Source organism: Argiope bruennichi, chromosome X2, assembly GCF_947563725.1.
Source record: "Argiope bruennichi chromosome X2, qqArgBrue1.1, whole genome shotgun sequence".
NCBI lineage: Eukaryota > Metazoa > Arthropoda > Arachnida > Araneae > Araneidae > Argiope > Argiope bruennichi.
The window spans coordinates 23500362-23520671 of NC_079163.1; the positions used below are offsets into that span (position 1 = coordinate 23500362).

Sequence of the window (20310 nt, forward strand, 5' to 3'; positions counted from 1 at the left end):
ATCCGGTATGTTTTCATAGGGGAAAAAACTATGCGATTATATTTCCATCAGTAAAATTTTGTCCCAAATTCTATAGACATTAATGGTAATTAAAAGCATATAATTAAAAATAGTTATTCAGTATATATTAATGTCATGTTTTTAATCACTCTCTTAAGAGTTTTTTTTTTTTTTCATAGATGTTGAAAAATCTAAAATAAGAAAGTAAGTTTGCATGATTCCAATAATTCACTCTCTACAAATCTCCTTATCTAAAGTGGAATCGTATCTCAAAATAGATTCATAGATATCTTTATCTCGATTTTAGAAACCTTAGAGATTGCATTAGCTCAAAATCTTTAAAATTTTCAAAACATTTTATCTTTCACAGATGAAAAGTTCAAATATTGATAAACTTTGAACCCTAAAAGAGAATGAAAATTTGTAACCCATCATATAAAATATTCCAAACTTATACCAAAATTATTCAACTCGAAACTTCTGGTTTCAAATTTTCGTAATATAACAAAAATTACACCTGAACTATTTTCTTATTTCTCCATTTTCAATCTGATTAGAACAAGAGGTTTTCAATTTCAGATTGGTAAATTAAATGAGTCAGCCGTACTTTACAGCCGTTTCTTTGGAAATAAATGAGATTAAATCTGACAGAATTTCATGACAAAATTAACAAATGCTAGAAGCATAACACAAATAGTTGCTTAAATTGCACAAACAAGAAGTATGAGTTGGAAAAAATAACGATCGGAATATTTTTACTCAGAATTTTCTTTTTGATTATAAAACGAAAATACGAGAAAAGTTGTTAAGGCTACTATATCTAGATTTCTACTATTCGTTCTCATATATACTTTTATATGTTGGCAGGAGTCTTGATCCAACAGGTACATGTTAGACACCTGATCCAACATTCTGAAGTACATGCTAAAAACATATAATCTAATCTTCTTTTACCTATTCTTATGTATCGATGTTATCATTTTCATGAATACTAAAACGACAGTTAAATAAAATTGTATTCTTTATTTGCTTATTTTAAGCATCTTATCGAGGTTCCTGAATTTTATTTTGATGAAAATCACCTGTAACTCGAAAATAACGAAACAATTCGGAATCAATTGCGATTCTTTTACATATTAAGATATTTATTTTCTTTTATGAATCGGATCGAATCTATGTAAAAGTTACCGAAACTCTAAAAAAATTACTAAAGTATAATTTAAATGTTTTGAGTATAAACAAATGGCTTACATTATGTAAATAATAAAAAATAAATTATACCTTTTTCATACTTATACAAGTTTATTAAATTATTCTTTTGTATTGTTTTTCAAAGTTATGTTCTTATTTGAAAAATAGTCTTGAGGGAAAAGCCATAAAAAAATCAAACAGTAATTGTAAAAGTTTATCTAAGGTTATACTTCTGTAATTACTACTAACTTTTGTCAAATGAATAACAAACAACAGAAGAGTATTTTTCGAAACATTAGTTATCTGTTGTGGTAATATTAACTATGAAAATAGTAAAGATGTACTCGAAGAGGATTTAATTTAGACAAATCGTTAAGTCAATTTTATGGAGAAATGTTTCGTTTCTTTACTTTAAGGGGAAAGTACTTTCATTTATGAAATTTTTTTTATCGTTCGATAGTTTGATAGCGAAGCAGATTTTATGTTTTGTATCCAAATGGAAAACCGTGTGACAATCTTTAATGGAATAATTTAAATAGTGAATTCCTCTCTTTCTCATTTAGGAAGACGACAATTCTGAAGTAATATTTTACGATAATTTACTCGCTTCTAGAATACAATAATTTTCTCATTTTTGGAATGTTCTAAGTGGTCTCATGTTGTGAGTCTTTCGGAAAGTTTTAGAATGTTTTGAAAATGGCGGGAAAATGCTGCATGATGAAAATTATCTAATTTTGTCTGTCCAACTCAGAGCACCAAATATAATCCAATTTAAAGTCCAACAAAAAGGTCGTAATTTTTTTGTTAGAAAAGAGAGGAATTATTTATTTATTATAATTTGTTACATTTTGTTCTCAAATGGCTCATTTTATATCGGAGATACGTATATATCAATTTTTGAGGTTCTGAAAACGTGAAAAAAAAAAAGCTTCGATTAATGTAGAACTTTAAAAAGTAATAGCTTCTGGATATAGAGTAATTACACATCGCTTTAGAATTACTCCAGTATCTGAGTGAGTACCAAAAAACAAATCTTTTTATCGGAAATTTCAAAGCTATTTTAACCTACCCTAGTAATTACTCTAATAACAGTTTTGAATTCCTTACAATAAACGGTTCGCCACCTGCGCATAAATTTAAAAAATCGTCTGCGAAAAGAAAACACATCTGTAGATTATTTTTAATGCTTTCTGCTGTATAATATATTCATTGGAAATATAAACAAGATAACAGCCAAGCCTTATCTTAAGATAAAATTCATCAGATAAAATAACTGAGTCGTTCATCTTATCAATAAAAAGACCTTTTATGCAAGCAAAGACTATTCAGAGAAGTTCCATACTGTTCGAAAGATACGAGACGTTGTATGATCTGTACATTTTTTATTTAAAAAAAGACTCAAAATATTTCTACAGAATGCATCTCTCTGCTATCACAGAAGCAACTTTCATTTATAATTCCAATTAAGAATTCTGGTCAATATATTAATCTATAGTACTCATCATAAAAATTGTCTTAAATTTTTGAGAACTGGCTAAGTTTTTTTGAAAAATACACATATGTGATTAAAAACTTTACAATTCTGGTTAGTTTAAATGCTGATAATTTATCTATATAATGACACAATATGTCATAAAGTCATATAATTACTTTTTTACACCTTTTATTATTATTATTATTATTTCATTGTTTATATTATTTATTTATATTTAATATTATTTATTTATATTTATTAGTATTTATTTATATTTATTATTTTACATTACTTAATTACACAAAAAAATTCATACAACTTTTTATATGTTAAGGTCCCTAATGAACAGTTCTCTATTATGTGGTAAACGTGCAGATAGACGTGAAAAGTGCCTCATAGTAGTAGCTTCTAAGTAGTTCAAAAATGCATATAAAGAGATCGTTAGTCTGAAAACATCTGCGAACTGATTTTACAGACTTATGCAAGTTCTTAACATTTTTGCTTTTGGCACTTACTTTATTTATCACTTTCAGGTACTTTATTTACTTTATTTAGATACTTTCATTTACTTTATTTATCACTTTCAGATATATCTAGATATTCTTACTTACTGAATATTCTTGTACAAAATCATCTTTTCTCTAAAATTTATTTCATTCTCAAAGGTTAAATCCGAAGTATTTAAAGGCAATCAACATGTTATAGAAAATATTCATTTAAAACTTTCATTTCATCTTTAGCTTATTTAAGTTTTTAATAGAAAAAGAGCAAAAATCTGCAATATACGTTTCAAGAATCTCAAGAAGCCTATCTAGAACTTAATATAGGATCCTTGCAATATTCAGCCACCTGAGCTGTCTTTCATTTGCAAAAATTCGAGATTTTCTTGTTGTTGTTCATTTAAAAATACAGAAAAACTTTATAATGGATGCAGAAGGTAAACAATATATCTTTCACTAAAAGTTATGTGTCTGAGAAATCTATCGAGCATCACTTGCTGAAAAAAAAATATTGTAGCAAAGTCATTTCATCTATGGCCCAGCTGCGATGGTAATTATACTTGGATAAAAAGGAGGGGGAATAATAATAACTCACTTAATTACCTATCAAGGTTATCTTCCTGGGCTCTTCTTGGTGGTCGTTAACGAAACAGGTGCACGGAAACCGGACCTGGCGGACGAGACAGACAGCGCGGTTTCAGCCACACGAATGGCTCTGAATACAAATGAGAGAGCTCTCAAAACAAGGAACCGTATTTGGCGATTCTACGCAGTGAAAGGATTCAAACTGATGCTTATATCTAAATGTAAGCTTTTTTGAGATTTTAAGTGTGGGTCTCCGACATGTTTCTCTTAAGTGATCCTATTTCAACTACAAATCAATAAATCACGACCTTATCTTAGTCAAATTTTTTCTTTACCCTAAAAATAACATTTAAATATGAGTTTTCTTATAATTTTTTATTTACTTTTTAATAGAGCCTAAAACGTTTTCCCCTCGGATTTCTTTCTACTGCAGCTATGAAAGCATAAATAAGAAAATCCACTTACCTCTACCTATGCACATTTTTTTTTTTTACGTCACTGAGTGAATGCATATATTAAACAGGAGAAGAAAATTGAGAAATAAAATATTAACTAGATTATTAAATAGAAATTCAACGAAATATACATTTGTCTTGGAACATTTTTACAAAATTTTCAAATCAATTCCTTTTCTGGATTATTAATCTGAAACTGACTTTTAACTGTGGAAAACGCATTTAACATTTTAAAAGCAATTTTAAATGCTTATAACGTCAGCTTGGAAATGCTTACAACACCTGCTGTGAAGTAAGCAAAAATATTTCGATTTAAAATTCTAAAATTTTACCCACTGTATAAAAAAAAAAAAAAAAAAAAAATCCAAAAATCGATATTTTGAGCCAAATGAATTGACTCCTAAGTGAAAAATACAAAGTGGGACCAATTTATTTCCAAATAAGTAGCAATCATATGTTAGAAAATTAAAAACTTGTAAAACAGAGGAAATAATTGTTTTAGAGCGTTGAATTGATTGACGGAAGAACCAAGATTAGCTAAGTTGCACCATACATATGGTTGAAATATAAAATTCTTGTTAAAATAGTAAAATCCTTTTTAAAAAATGCCGTATCTTGTTGTTTCTCATGCTCAATTGTGAACAACATTACGAAACAAGAGCCCAAGAATAACAAGTATACTAGTAGAATACGTAGTTGTGAATTGTTGATGAATGAATTCAAAATAAAACTTTAAATGGACAAATTACATTCCAAGTATTAGAATGTAATTTTTATATGTATTCTAAGCATATAAAAAATCACAGGAACAAAAATGTAAAGTGCTATAGGAAAACAAATTCAAGAGCTCAACAAAGAATCTTGGTTCCGAAAAGTATGAAAAATGTAGATAAATTATTAAAACTTTTGTGTAAAGAAATAAGTAGGAAGTTTAAAAATGTTTTAACGAATGTCATAATGTTATTAGGCAGTTTTTAAGATAAGTTTAAAATGGGGCATTCCAAAATGAAAATTAATAGGGAGCAAACAATAATACAATCTTTTTTGTACTTCGTTGATATGATTTTTTCTTCCGTTTTCTATGTTTTAATACAGTGAAATATGCGCAAAAAGCGGATAAACGTGACTCAGGCTATTAAATGAATCCAAGCATGAAAAAATGGATTCTGTGATTTGGGAACTGCCAAAATTATAAATTATTTTTATACATAACTTATTAATAAATTATAAATAGTGATGGGGGCGATTTTCTCTAGTCTTTTCATTTTTAGAGTAGCATGAGAAGGAATTGGGAATATGCAAAAAATGTATTTGTGTTAAAATTTCGTGAAACTATATAAGCACAATTAACAAATGTTTTTCTGGTGATACCTCTTCCTTTCTTCTTTCTCTATCTCCTTAACTTTTTAAATCTGTCATCTTGCAAGTTTGTGGAAGTTTTTTGAATTTCTCCCTAACCAGGATGTAGAATATTACATGCTAGATGCTGTGAAACACCGTTCGTGGTATGACTGTTTTGATATAGTTTAATAACTTTTCGTTTAATATTATTACATTTTTAAACTTTTTTTTCTCGCACACGAAGTACTATATGTGTATTGTAATCGTCAAAAAATTTAAACTCCAGATTTTGGCAAATTTCCATGCTTCAGTCTTCCCTGAGTTCAAAAAACACATTCTTTTTTAATTGTCTGTCTGTGAATATGATAAATCAATCACTTTGAGTTAGATGAACGTAATTTGGTTAGCATTTTTTATACAAAATTTGTTGTTTTATCAAATTTTGAACGAAATCCGCGTGCAACTGAACTCGTTAACTACAAAATGCAAAAAATAGACAAAGCTTGGTACACAGTTTTAGCATTCAAAGCGTAAATGCCCATCAAATTCTGAATCAAATCTTTCATCAGAATGACTTTTTGTCAGCATTCTGAACCAAATCTGTCATCAAAATGACTTTTTGTCATCCTATGCGTTCGCATGCATGTAAGCGCGAAATTCACAAACACAACAACTTCGATATATGAAATTTGGTATGTGATATTGCAATTTTGGTTTCAGTTGATCGATGAAAAGATGTACAAAAGGTATACTCGATTTTCTTTACTGTATTGCGAAACACAAAACGCTCGTGTGTGAAATTCGGAAAATATAATTCTGAGCACTCGCGGCTTCACAGCTTAGCTCAAGTTCCACAATTTTTGTGATAGGGAAATGCATTTATTATGAAGAATGCGTGAAAGTTTCAGAGAAATGGTGGTTTAAAATGAGTTCGTCAATCTCGAAAAAGTACAATATTATGTGCTATAAGTTGTCTAATTATGCAATAGGTTTTTTATATTATACATGTTTGAAATGTGTTTCAGAAATTTAATGTTATTATAACCAACTAAAATCTATCTAATCGCATCCTTATCAAACAAATAAGGAGTTATCTATACTTTGTCCAAGTACGGGCTGGGTAGTAGTAGAAACAAGATTCTCTTCTAATTATACCAAAATTATTACAAGAATTACCATAAAAAATGTCTAATTATTAGACAAAACAAATTATTAAAACGATAAAAGCCATCATCATCCATTAAGAAATGTCTTCTTAGCAATCACATCGACGAAGTTCCAATACTGCTGCAGGCATTATTTTGTACATTTTTTTATATCATAACACGAGTAGTAGTTGTAGAGTATCCTGTCGATACTGCTACGTTCAGTGGTGGCGGGGTGGTCGGCTGTACGCAAGAAGAAGTAGTTGTAGAGTTCGACTGAGGTACTTCTTACAGTTCTTTAAAGTTATTATTATAACTGCAACATCCTTTTCTAATGATTAATATTTGTTTAAATGATCGGTCATTAGAAGAAAGTTAGGATTCCCGATTTAGAATTCAATAATTCTTAATCTTTTTTTTTTAACAATTTCTTTGTTAATATCATGCAGGGCTTAGTTTTACAGAAAGAGATACACTTGAGAGTAAATTAACTTGACTCTTAAATATTAAGTGTAAATAATTCATGATGTGTTCTTGGTCTAGAATATATCATTCATGAAGGATACCCATCTTATAATGTATTCTTGGTCCAGAATACATCACGAAATGGGTATTCTTAATAATACTTCACCCAAAGGTAAGTGAATAGTTCACGTGAGAGTAGGAATGTATTTCTTTATTTCGAGAAAGCTGGTGTTAAATTCCACGATGTAGAAGCCAGCAATACGCAGTCAGATAGAAAACAGACAATATTTAGTTTTATTTGCTATTGTAGATAACATATACAAGTTACAAAGAAAATTTTGTGAAGGAAATACCTGGAGATTTGATTCTAACTTTCAAAAACCGTCTAACATTTAGTAACCTTAAACTATATACCTACACAAATTAGCTGTGTAACTGACTTTCATTTACAACGGAAATAATCGAAGCAAAATATGGATGATCGTAAATCATTGATAATTTCAGGGGATGAGATATGTTGGAGGTAATTACCTACTACTCAATGTATGAAAATGATATCTATGTCTGGAATTAATTGCAACAGTTATACAAAATATCTATATTATTATCAAGCTACATAAATCCTTGTTATGAGTAGGTAGCTAATTACCTATAATATAATTAAAGTAGTCAATAAAAAGGAAATTCTATCAATGATGCTTTGCAAAGCTTTTTTTGAGGGGATGGAGGCAAATATTCCAAATTTACTTGGATAACCCTGCAATTTCTTTTATAAAATCTCAAAACTAAAAAAAATAGCCTGAAATATGATAAAATGCTAAATAGCTGTTTGAAGCTTGATAAATGCTTAAAACCATCATAATTTAGCTTACATTCATAATTAAAAAGCAGAAAATTTATTTAGAGCTTATAATATTTCATGTGATAAATTCAGTATATCCGAGCCTTAAAAAAAATTTTTCTTTTTAACTATTTTAATTTTTAAATGTATTCTACTTCAACTAAAGAACTCTATTTTAACTTATGAGTCGTTCAAAACTTCAGTCTCTTTCCTAACATTTCTCAGATTCTAGTTACTATAACCCCAACTGTCTGATATCGAATTTCTGTAATGAAGTATAATGAGCATAAATAAAATTACTTAATTAAAAAATAAAGGGAATTTTTATTTCGAATTTTAAAAAGCTGCGATCGCACTTATCATGCTTCTTTATCTACTTTTGGCTCTTATCAGCGATCACGTCACTGTACGCTGGCTTTTGACCATGACTTTAAGCACTTTAATATGATGTACCAAATAATATAATATACCTTCTGAAGATTTAAACAATATTTCGTCCATTTTTAATATGTCGACAACAATAAACAGAGTTTTGGATTTCGCCGATTGTCAGCTTTTAACCTGTTAACTGTGTGTGAACAAAATATTTCAGTGCAAAACGAATTGAATATAAGTTAATTACCCAGTTAACAGGTTAAAATATCTATTCAAGGTAACAGTCTCTTACGATTATATACATCCACTTCCATACCACTGTGATGACTCTGCAAATTGAAATGGTGCGAAATGGTTTGAATCGCTCATCTAGCGCGTCAAAATCCAAAATTCTCATTTCCTAAAATCAGCTATAACTGTGGTTCAAACAAATTTTTATATTCCAGAGTTAATAAATCATCAAACATTTAGTACCAATTAGTCTTTATTTTTTACCTTCAGTACCTCAAAGTGAGGAATTTCTCGCGATTCCACTCAAAATGAGTGTGCATGAACTCTCATTAAGAAAAATGGAAATTTATTTTCCACTTCCATTCCCTTTATACAATGGAAAATTATTTTTAGGGATGAATTTTAAATTTAAACTTACAATTTTTATCTAATTTAAAAAACAAGACAGTTATTTGATATTTTATATCATTTCAACTTAATTCAGTCTATCATTTACAGAGAAAATTGGAACAATATTAGACTTAAAAATATGGGGAGAAATGTAAACACTTAATATTTTGGAGTACATCCATTTGTACGCATTTTTATATTAAACTAGAAGTTGAATAATAAATTATTAACTTTTGGGTCAAAGAAAAACAAATTTTAACTGCTCTTAGGAGCAATTTTGTATTTTATTTAATTATGTGTCTCTCGGCTATCTCCATTCAAAAGACTTTTTTTTTTTTGAAAAGCCAAAATCTGCGATTTAAAAAAAAAAAAACTTGAATGGAAAATTCAAATTGCATGCTAAAATGAAATGCAGTACATCTGATTGCTTGAAAATGTTGGACAACGTAATTAAATTAAAAAATTTTTCATCTTGCATTAGTCTAAAATAAGAACGACTGAGAAATTGAAGCAATAAAAGAAAATTTTTAAAGAACAATGATAATTGACTAAACGGCGAAGTGCTTATTGAAACTTGTTTACTAGCAACATCTATTGCAGGTGGAGTCCTATACTCCAGCCAAGGGCCAAAAGAATAAAATTAAAGAAATTTAGTCTCCAGATTTAAACCAGTGGATTTAACTGATATGCCACTCAGATTAATGTAAAATGTTATTAATGTGATGAAAAATATAAGGTTAATGTAATGTATATTGGCACATGCCACTCAGGTTACAAAGAGACAGATCTTGAAAATAAGATGGGAATAATAACAACTACTGTCGAAAGAGCCACCAAAATAAAGAGGTCATATGAAATATTCAGGAGGAAAAAAATCCTTCTGTTCTGACACTTCTTTTTTTTTTGTTATTGTTGTTGTTGTTGTATAAATAATATGAAAATGCCTGCAAGAGCTCTCACAAAAGGTACAACTAAATTATTTATCCAACTTATCATGATATTGTAACAGCTAAAAGAAAATGTTATCCTTCTGTTTCGGATAGAATAACTGTGGAATCAGCAACTGAAATAAAATGTCAATACATTACTGATTAATTATAAAAAGATTTTGTTTGGAACAAAATAAAGCTATTATACATCTGTATGAATAAGAAAATTACAACGTAGAAGGTACAATATCTAAATTAGGCTGTGGCGTAAATAATTTCATTAAGAAATGTCTCGGAAAAAGAAGTAAATTATATAATGGGGTTTTGGAAGTATTGAAAAGTGCAGATGTTTTCACTCGTCAATTAAAGGGCATCTTTCTCAAAATATTCCCCAATACATTGAATGCATTTATGCCACTTTTTTTTCCAGCCTTCAAACACATAATGAAGCCATTTTTTGATAGGTCCTTCAAAATCGCATCTGCATCTACCTCCATCTCTGGTATTGGAAAATACTTACCCGGATTGTTTTGAATAAATTTGAAAAGAAACATTGCATTGGGATGAATCAGGGTTATGAGGGGGATAAGACACATGTGACATTGAATTCTGAAAGCTACTGCACAATGAGCACAAACATGTGTCAAGTGCACTCTTTTTGTAAGCAACGTGTGAGGGCCACCCAATGAAATGTTCGGTCTTTCGGATAGGTCTCTTAAAATAATTCGACTATCTTTCTTCACTATCACAGTTTGCGTGCTGATGTTTATATCCATTAGAGCGGTCACTCGAACCCTGTCCTTTTCAATCGATTGTCTTCCCTCTTTAAACATTTTCTAGCTGTGTTATAATGGCCCGAGAGCTTTCTGTAGCATCAGACTTCAGCCGACTATTTTTCAAGGCAGAAACAAAATTTCAATGTGTTTGTTACGTGTCACATTCATTTTTGGCGTAGGCGAAAATGAAACAACGCATGCTTGGACAGCTGCTAAGACCACAGAAGTGACGTTATACCCGTGAAACGTGCAATTTATTTTTCACTTACACAGATATACGTGTAATATTAGTTTTTATTTTTTAATCACGTTAAAAATTCATGACCTTTCTTTATTGAACAGCCCTCGTATATCTACCTTCAAAATGCTTTTGATTGTCACTATTCAATTTTAATAACACTTTCTTATTTGATTAAATTTAATTTTTTGTACTGAGAATTATAATAAATAAACCCTTTATCGATTTTCATGAAATGAATTTTTGAGATTCAATTAACAAAGATTAAAAATAGCATGTTTCCGCTCTGTTTTTACAAACATTAAAAAAAATCATTTATCGCATTTATATTTTTTTTCTAAATATGGCGAAATTTCTCATTCTGCATTATTACATATATTTAGAAATGCACTCAAAGCAGAAAGTATAAAGCAGAAGTGAGGCACCTTCTGCTGGTCAAATCGACTTTGGAGAAGGTAGGTACTACCTAATGTAGAAGACTAATTTATCTTCAATATATAATGGGTACGTTTCCTTTGTGAAGGACATTCAAGGGAAAAAAGATATATTTAGAAATGCACTCAAAGCAGAAAGTATAAAGCAGAAGTGAGGCACCTCTGCTGGTCAAATCGACTTTGGAGAAGGTAGGTACTACCTAATGTAGAAGACTAATTTATCTTCAATATATAATGGGTACGTTTCCTTTGTGAAGGACATTCAAGGGAAACTGGCATATATATTGTTTTTGGCTTGGAGAAAATCCAGAAAAACTTTCCACTCTTAGCTTACTACAGAAATAATCTTTGCTAAAATGCACATCAATCTATCAATTTTTAGATTGAAATCATGGAGCCCTTAACCCTCTACCTTCGATTCCTTATCCATGCCAAGTGTTAATATAACAGATCACTGATGGTTTACATATTCATCTTTATCCGAAAAAAAACATAAAATATTAGATATCCATCCTTATTATTAGATATCAGAAAATACTTCACATTGAATAATTCTTCGAGATGAACGAATAATGAAAATGAAATACAAATGTGATAGCTCAATCTCTCTCATTTTCTAAATATAATCATCTAAATAGGATTTGTGGGAGTGGTTTAGTAATGAACGCATACACATTCAAAAAACAAAGCAATTTTATTGTCATTTCAGAACATGTCGTGATTTCAAAATGTTTTTAGTTGTTATGGGAAGACACCATTTTTAAATCCTCTGTTTAAGCCTAAAAACCGTGAAGTTTAGTGTTTATTATAGTTATCAGTTTCAAAATTACATCCCATTTAGAAAGCATTTCAATAAATAGATAACATTCAATACCAGTTTTTTCTGCTACTATAATTATTTCTATGAACATATATGAGAATACATTGCAATGGAAATAAATGTTCATCTGACTATACGAATTATTTTAATCCTCTCATTCCTAAGACCAATTTTGTTCAGGTACTTCAGAATACTGGAACACCCAAATTTCTCTTTTAAAGATAAGAAAAATTCTCTATTCCCACCCCCCAAAGAACTGCGATAACAGCCGATGTTCTTAAAGGATTAACATACAAAAGAGTTTTCCACTTAGCTGATATCTAATAAGTGTGTGCTCAAACATTCTTTGAGTATTCTTAGAAAACTTTCCTGTCCCCCTAATCCACCGCCTAAAGCCCCGTTCCAACGACCTCTGACTGTCTGGAGACAGGCACACTTTTCCCTCTTTCCCTGTCTTGTGGTTTTCCGAGGTTCTTTGGTGTCTGTTCAGTTTACTGACAATTTGCAGGAAATTCCGGACCAACGTCCACAGGCGAGGATGGTTATACGATGGGTCAGTTGGCAGATTTATGACTAAATCCGTAAGACCACAAGTCGTCGGAACTCTAGTTATTGAATAAAGCAGGCTCCGTGGGTGTTCAATGAATTACACTTAAAGAAAAGCGGAGGAATTTGACAGTGATATCCAAGGCGACTCGGGCGGGTACCGTAGCTTCGTTAAGCGGGCGTTTGCGGCCTTTCCGTATTAATAGAATTAAGTAGCCAATGCTTCATTAGTAGAGTAGCTTTTAAGCAATTAGTGACTTATAATCCTTGTGAGATTGATTAATATCAATAATGATTTCAGCTTTGGTGTTTACATATCGTCTTAGTTCAGTTGTAATCTAAAAAAATTTTGAATTCGTATAAATTTAGCAAAAATTCTGACAAAATCCAGATAAACAGATTCTAATTCATATAATACAGGCTTGGTTACTAATTGATGGTATTAAATTAATTGATGGTAATTGAATTGACGGTACTCAGAGATTTGTAACTCTGTTTCTACTTAAAGGATCCGAATGAAGTTTCAGATATTTGTTACTTAGACCATGTTACCGAGGTTTCCATTGGGAAAAGAATAGTTTGAAATTTTACCAACTGATGCCGCTCACTATCTAAAACCATATGGTAATGTATAACTCATTTAATATCGCTATAAAAGCTATACGTATATAGTTTGCAGAAATAATTCCCTTCCAGTCAAACTGACGTTGACCAAGTAAAAGAAAGTCAGAAATGATGATAAATTTTATAACTTTATAAAATTACTGGTTAAAATATCAAGCTTTGTACGGGATTAAAATCCTTTCATGTATAATATTTTTAACATATAAACTTATTTTATATAAGGTGTTATACTGCTGAAAATCCTTTCACCGTCTGCTTTTAAATAAAATTAGAATATCAGTTGAACCAGACAAATGTTAAAAATCACCTGCAGCTAATTTTCTCCATAAACTATTAATATTTATTACGTAAGTATTGCAAATTTTATTCCGAAATTGTGAGATTTAAAAAAGATTGTTTTCGTTTGAATGATTGACTTAAATTTAATTTTATTTTAAATCACTACTTTAGGACCAATAAAAATATTGTCAAAAGACCTATTAAAATAAAAATAGAAATTAAAAATATAGTGGTGAAGTAATTCAAAGTGTAAAGTTCTAGGATGAGCCAGTATACTTATACATCAGGCAGAAAAAAGTTTTTGTTGTTCTTTTATACATTTAACTGTCCAATAATTATAGATTCTAATACCCTGTTTACACTCGACCATTTAAGACCATCCATCTAATTTTGGAATAATCAATTTCCTACCAAAGCCAATGTTTTGCCCTGTAAAACATTAAGATATTGCATCTATATCGATATTTCAATTAAGGAAGCTAGTTATTGCAATTCGGGCGAATTTTATTTTTTTACCGGTTTTCTTATTTTAATTTAAATTTAATTTTTCTTATTTATTGCTTTGTCTTTAACTGAATGCAACAAAAAATTTTAATTTAACTTAACTTCATAAAAGCATAATTCAAAATCGCTCCAAACTTTTGAAAATTTTCTCTATTTAAAAGTAAAGGAAATTTTATTTGAAGAATTTAGGAAACTGGTCTTTAAGTTTTGCATTTATTTTAATTGCATAAATACACATTTTAATTAATTATTGCGTATAACCAAACACAAACCATTACATATACAACCATTGTTAATTTTCATAACAGAAAAATTAAAGAAGTTGAAAAACATTTAACTTTTTGAAATTTTACTGTTAGTTTTAAGTCTCAGTGTTAAGTTTTGACCATTGAACAAGAACATTTGTGCAATTTTCCTTCCCTCATAAAATGTAATTTATGGATTATCGTGTTTGAAAATAGTTCATATGGATTTTAGCGTTTTTGTATATATGAAGATGCGGAGAAGTGTATATACATTCAATTATAGTTTCCATTAGCACCAACAGATGGCAGCTCAAATGCATGATACATCTCAAAGTTGCTATAAATGACTATTTTCGGAACACTTTTTTTCAAACACATAAAATTTTAAAGAAGCTTACATGTTTTTAATTAAAATTGAGTATAAAATTAAGAGATCGGGTGCAATTTCATTGACTTTCAAATTATAGGACCTCTTTAGTGAATTTTAATGAAAATTTGTGCTTTCGGTAAACATATTTTAATAAATTCTATTTAATATATTTCTAATTAATATTTGCACAATACATAGTTCATTTCATAATTAAATATATTACTAAAAGATTTGTAGTGTCTTTAAAAATTTTGAAAACTTTCCAAATTTTATAAAAACACTCAAAATTTGTATTAAAAAATTTTGAGTGCATTAAAAATTATCTAATTCTTTTCATTAAAATTAATAAATATATACATAGAGGTTAGATGTTAGTTCATAATATGGCTGGAAACAACTATAAAATTTTGGGAAAATTTAAATCAAATATCTTTAAAATATTTTTCGAAACTGTGTTGACAGTAAAGAAAACATTGTTTCTCCTAAAACGCCTTTAAGGGTTTTAATAGAGCATTAAGAGCTCTATACTCATTTTTGAATTACTAAAACTCGTCACATTCGCATGTCAAACTGTCTTCGGTATAATTTTAAGCAAATTTTACTTTTTTTTAGCAGTGTATATTTCTGAATAATTTTATTATAGGTGATAACCTAAAATTTCGATATATGAATTTGCTCTTTGCCAGTTCCAAAGCAGTTTATAAATGTCACTGCATCAACTGTTATTTCTAAATACTTTGGTATTAAAGATTTACACTTTTATTTATTTTTATAACTTGTACTATAACTTTGTATATAGTTATTGCAAATTCAAAAATAAAGCGTTTTTGCATACCCATTTTATAATCTATATACTGCCTATAAAGTAAACGAAATAACTTTCGAAAATATTCGTCAGAACAGAAATTTCGGGTTATTTAAGCATTTTAAGCATGCAAGACAAATAAATGTCTCATGTCAGAGCATTCTTAAAGATAATATAGTTCAAAATGGCACAACTGCCTTTTTTTACCAAAAAAAAATCTATGTGATTGGAGAAATTTGTCATTCTCTCCTCTGTCTTGTAACTGAATCGATTTATAACCCAACAAGATAAGAGACAAACATCAAAATATAATAAAGAATTTTGTGAATTTTGCTTTAACGACCTAAGAATGTTATTACCTAGAGCCAATCCGAAATTGGCTGCAAGTAACCCTTAATCCTTAGCCTCCGGTTTAATTACTCATTTTATTTTTCTGTTGGAAAATATTAAACTGATTTTAATATTTCTTGTCATTTTCTTCATTAAAAGGCACATTATTCATAAGCATAAGGCACTTCATTGAAGGCGCATTATTCATTGCATTTATTTGCAGATCTATAGCCGAAAATTCTCCGAAATTCGGTGACGTAATAACAGTGGGTCATGCAGGGCCCATGCTTTGAGTGTCATCGTTGGCGGGGCAACATTGAGAAATCATTTATTTGCATTTAAAACTCTTACATCCTGTATTCTAAAAAATGTAAACTGTTGCCATCAAATCTGGTGTAACATAAAGGATACAGTCAGTTTACAGCCGAGGAACCTACTATAGCTAAACTTGTCAAAACAACAATGTTACAGCAAAAATCCTTTCTGTGTGTTGTATGATGAAAGTCTCACAATTTCGAAAAGGGATTATGATGCTTTATTTCACTTTATTTACACGAAACATGGGTAGTAAAACACATCAGAAACATACTCAAAGACACTTCTTGCAAAAATATAATCAACAACGCAGAAAATCATGATTATATAGTTGCAACAGCACAGAACACTCGAAAGGGTTCCGATGGAGATTAAAACTCCAAAGAGATTTTCACTTGATTAAATCTGAACTCTTGCTCTCTGGCTTTAATAGCCTTCATAATATGTCAGTGAAGCTTCTAGAAAGATATCGCATACTTTCTCCTAATCCAGTTGGCGCCGAAATTCCAGTAGTTTCTGGAATCTTCGTTTTCTTACCAAAGTTGCCACATTCATCGCCAAATGGTCGAAGCATTTATCGTCAAAGTCGGGGGTCACTAATCTAGCATTTGTCGCCACTAAAATATCTGCAAAACACTCTTCCTTACCAAGAGATTATCTGTAGGGGGAAGTAATTTTATAAATTCGGAACAATATTATATTACAAAAATCAGATGATAAAAATTCACATCTATGAAAAAGTTTAATAGTTTCCTGTTTAAACATACTGTTATAAGCTCAATTTTGTTTTTATATATATTTATATTTTAATTTTTTTATTTGTAGCAAAATAAAACTTGCCTTTGCCAAAGTTATTTAAAAAAAAAAAAAAAGGCTTGGGACTTAATTTCGTTTTAACAAATCTTATATTTTTTTTTCAACGTAATTTTTTCTAAAAATGTTTTTCCTCCAAATAATGTATAACTTCTCTGCAAATTATCATTTCAATTTCGTTTAGTTTTAAATAAAGCTGCTTATAAAAATATTTAAAATATCGTTAATAATCCATCCAAAAGTACGATTTTATGACTGTTTATATTTTTGGGGCTTATTATTATTGCACCGGGAAGACTAATTTGGCTGTATTCATTGATTAGTAACAGATATTTGGATTTTGCTATATAATTGATTGATTTTCTGGAATCCAAAACAGCGATATATTTATTTTGATTAAATTCTTTGTATATGATTATTCTTCAAAATTCTTATTCTTATTTTGCTAGTCGATAATAATGTAAAATATATTTCTGCCATGAATGGTTTAAACTTGTTATTTCAGTGTCCTAAAGGTTTCAAAATTATGTTTATACTTCTGTTATTTCTTATTTTACGAGAATTAACTTTTTAAATGTTATAATGATTTATTATTCAATTCCAAATATTTCCTGCACCTTATTTATTTTAAACTCAAATATCATTTCAAATATTGAAATCATCTGTTATAGTGTCTGCTACAAAATATTTGGACATAAAGAATAAATTTATAACATAAGCATAACAAACATAATCGTAATATTTGGATATTACAAAATAAAGTGCATTTAAAACATTATTTGTGATGAAAAACAAATCGAAAGAATTTGAATAATTTTTACCCTTTTTTTTTTTTTTTTAATTTGAATCATTTGTTTCAAAAGTTAATATTCATCAATGGTAGCAACTTTGCTGTCATATTTCTGATTAAAAGGTTCATTTTCAGATAAATTTTTTTCATTAAATGATAACTTTCCAAGTATGCTATAAATAATAGCTATTTTAATTAAAGATGTTATTTTAAGTTGTAGAAAACTATCGTTTTTCAGTTTGTTATATGCATGAAACATGTTGTGTAATTTTTTCAGTACCAAGCATAGCATAAATGACATTTTTATTAATTAATTGAGCGTTAATTATTTGAAACTTGTGTCATTGAGGGAAGAAAAATTAATGAGAAATCAAAATTATTTGTGAACAGTTTAATAAATTGGAGGACGCTTTCTATGCAAATGAAGATAATTTATATAACAAAATAATGCAACTACTTTGAAATAAATTTATTTTCGTAAGTTCAAAATAATTTATTATGCTCAAGATGCAGCATATAAGAAATGTTTATTCGTTCATGTATTTTTATCACTAATTAAATATATAAACTACATTCTTCCTCTTTTAAATGTTATACAATCCATTATGTTTTTTCACTTTTAAATGTTTCATACATAAAAAATTATAAATTTCAAGCTTTATTTTCTCTGTAATGATTTCTAGAAGTAAAATTATAACCAGAAGATAACTGATCGATTTAAATTATCATGGTGTCTCTTATTGTAAATAAAGTTAAAAATTAATAGTTAAAGTTAATAAATTAATTGCATTGTCTATTTTCCAAAAATAAATAGCAAATTTAACCAGTGTTTACAATTATGAATCTTGATTTTTATCCACTTTCTCCTCACCGGTGATAATAGCAAAGCTAAATTCTAGATATTAAAGACAAAATACATAACTTTAAAAAAAATAAAGTTGCTTTATTAATTATTTTTAAAATGGCATATCATGAAATATACACATATTGTGAAATAACTAACCAAGAGGATTAGAGGAAACATAAGAAAAAATATTTCAATTTTCATATCTAGTGTATATTAAAATTTGGCGCATAATTATTGTAAAGAACAACGATGTATAAAGTTTCAGCAACATTTTAATGAAAAAAAGAATTACTGTCTTGCAATATTTCGCATATTTTTTTATTAATTTTTTTTTCTTCCTGCCTTTACATTTCCAAAAAATACTTAATATCCTTAAGTTGAACACACTATTTAATAATATATGTGGTTTCAATACACTTAAATTCTACCATCAATATCAGCCATACAGAATTGCGCTATAGTCTAGAGAAGTACTTTTAGGGTAATTTTACTAGAGTTAAAAATACATTTGATAATTTCTATCAGCAAATAATCTCTTCCCGTTATGATAAGATTATTAGATAATATTAAGTAGAAATTTATCGAAACACTGGCATACATATTTAATTGTATTTTATATATCCTAAACTAATAAAAAAACTAATTTTAAAAATTTATTAATTAATTTAACTAGCATTTATTATGAATTTATAAAATTCCAATAGAGCATAGATTAGATAAACTGTTTAAGTATGCAAACGGACAAAAAAATGGTTTTGCTGTTTAATACTGTTGATAATTTTAAGCGATTTTAAATACTTCATAAAATGATAAAAAAATATAAATGATTCCATATATCTAAAAGTTTAGAACTAAAGGGAATAAAATAAAAATTAGAAAATACCATTCTTCTAATTAGAAAATGCTAAACAGATAATATCTCTTAAGATCTGTGTAGCGACATAAACATATCTTATATTCTTACCGTTATGAACAGATACTTCGTAATGCTTCGTTCGCTCTTTCAGAGCAGCGGAAATTCAGTTTACAAGTGTCAGTAATTGTCACTTAAATCCGAATTGACTTCATCATACGTTTTTTATCATCCAACAATAGACTTCCTGGTGATGAAACTAATCAAATAACACATTCTTTTGGCAACTGAAGATGTGTGTAAAGCTCAAGAAGTATTAATCACGAAGAAATCGAAAATACAAATTGTATCAAAAATGAGTTCTTTTTTACTGAGGATAAATCAAGCCAATAGAAATACCGGAATCTTCTATAAATGTTGATATTTTTTTCTGGTTCAGTGTTCTAATAGACATGATCATGAAGAGATACTTATCAGAGATTGATTTAGAGACAGAAATTATTTTAGGAATTTATTTAAAAACCATTTTTAAAGAATAAAAGGAAAGAAACGAGAAACTGACTTAAATTCTCAAAAGCAAACAAATGTATCAACTGCTATCCTTGCAGTCAATTTTATCGATATTTAATATCGCACTTCGTATTCTTGTCATTTGTATTTAATCACATTTCAATATTTAGTATTAAATAAATTCTCTTTTGGAGCACAGTCGATTGAATGTTGTGTAAAAAATAATAGCCATGTATTCAATAACAATATCCAAAATAATTGATAAAAAATAGTTATGTTTTCATTTTTT

The 20310-nt window shown here is 28.7% G+C and overlaps 1 protein-coding gene across 2 annotated transcripts in view; it reads right to left on the bottom strand.

Annotated features, from left to right (window-relative positions):
• The window catches only part of LOC129960710 (leukocyte elastase inhibitor-like), a 58749-nt gene extending 39077 nt beyond the window's left edge, over positions 1-19672 (bottom strand). Inside the window, exon 1 of one of the 2 annotated variants that reach the window (XM_056074277.1) lies at positions 19623-19672. The gene's annotated coding sequence lies outside the window, so the exon portion shown is untranslated. Of the gene's footprint in view, positions 1-3768; positions 3866-19622 lie in introns of those variants that run through there. The other variant, XM_056074279.1, reaches the window with a different exon arrangement.
• Positions 19673-20310: the final 638 nt, after the last annotated feature.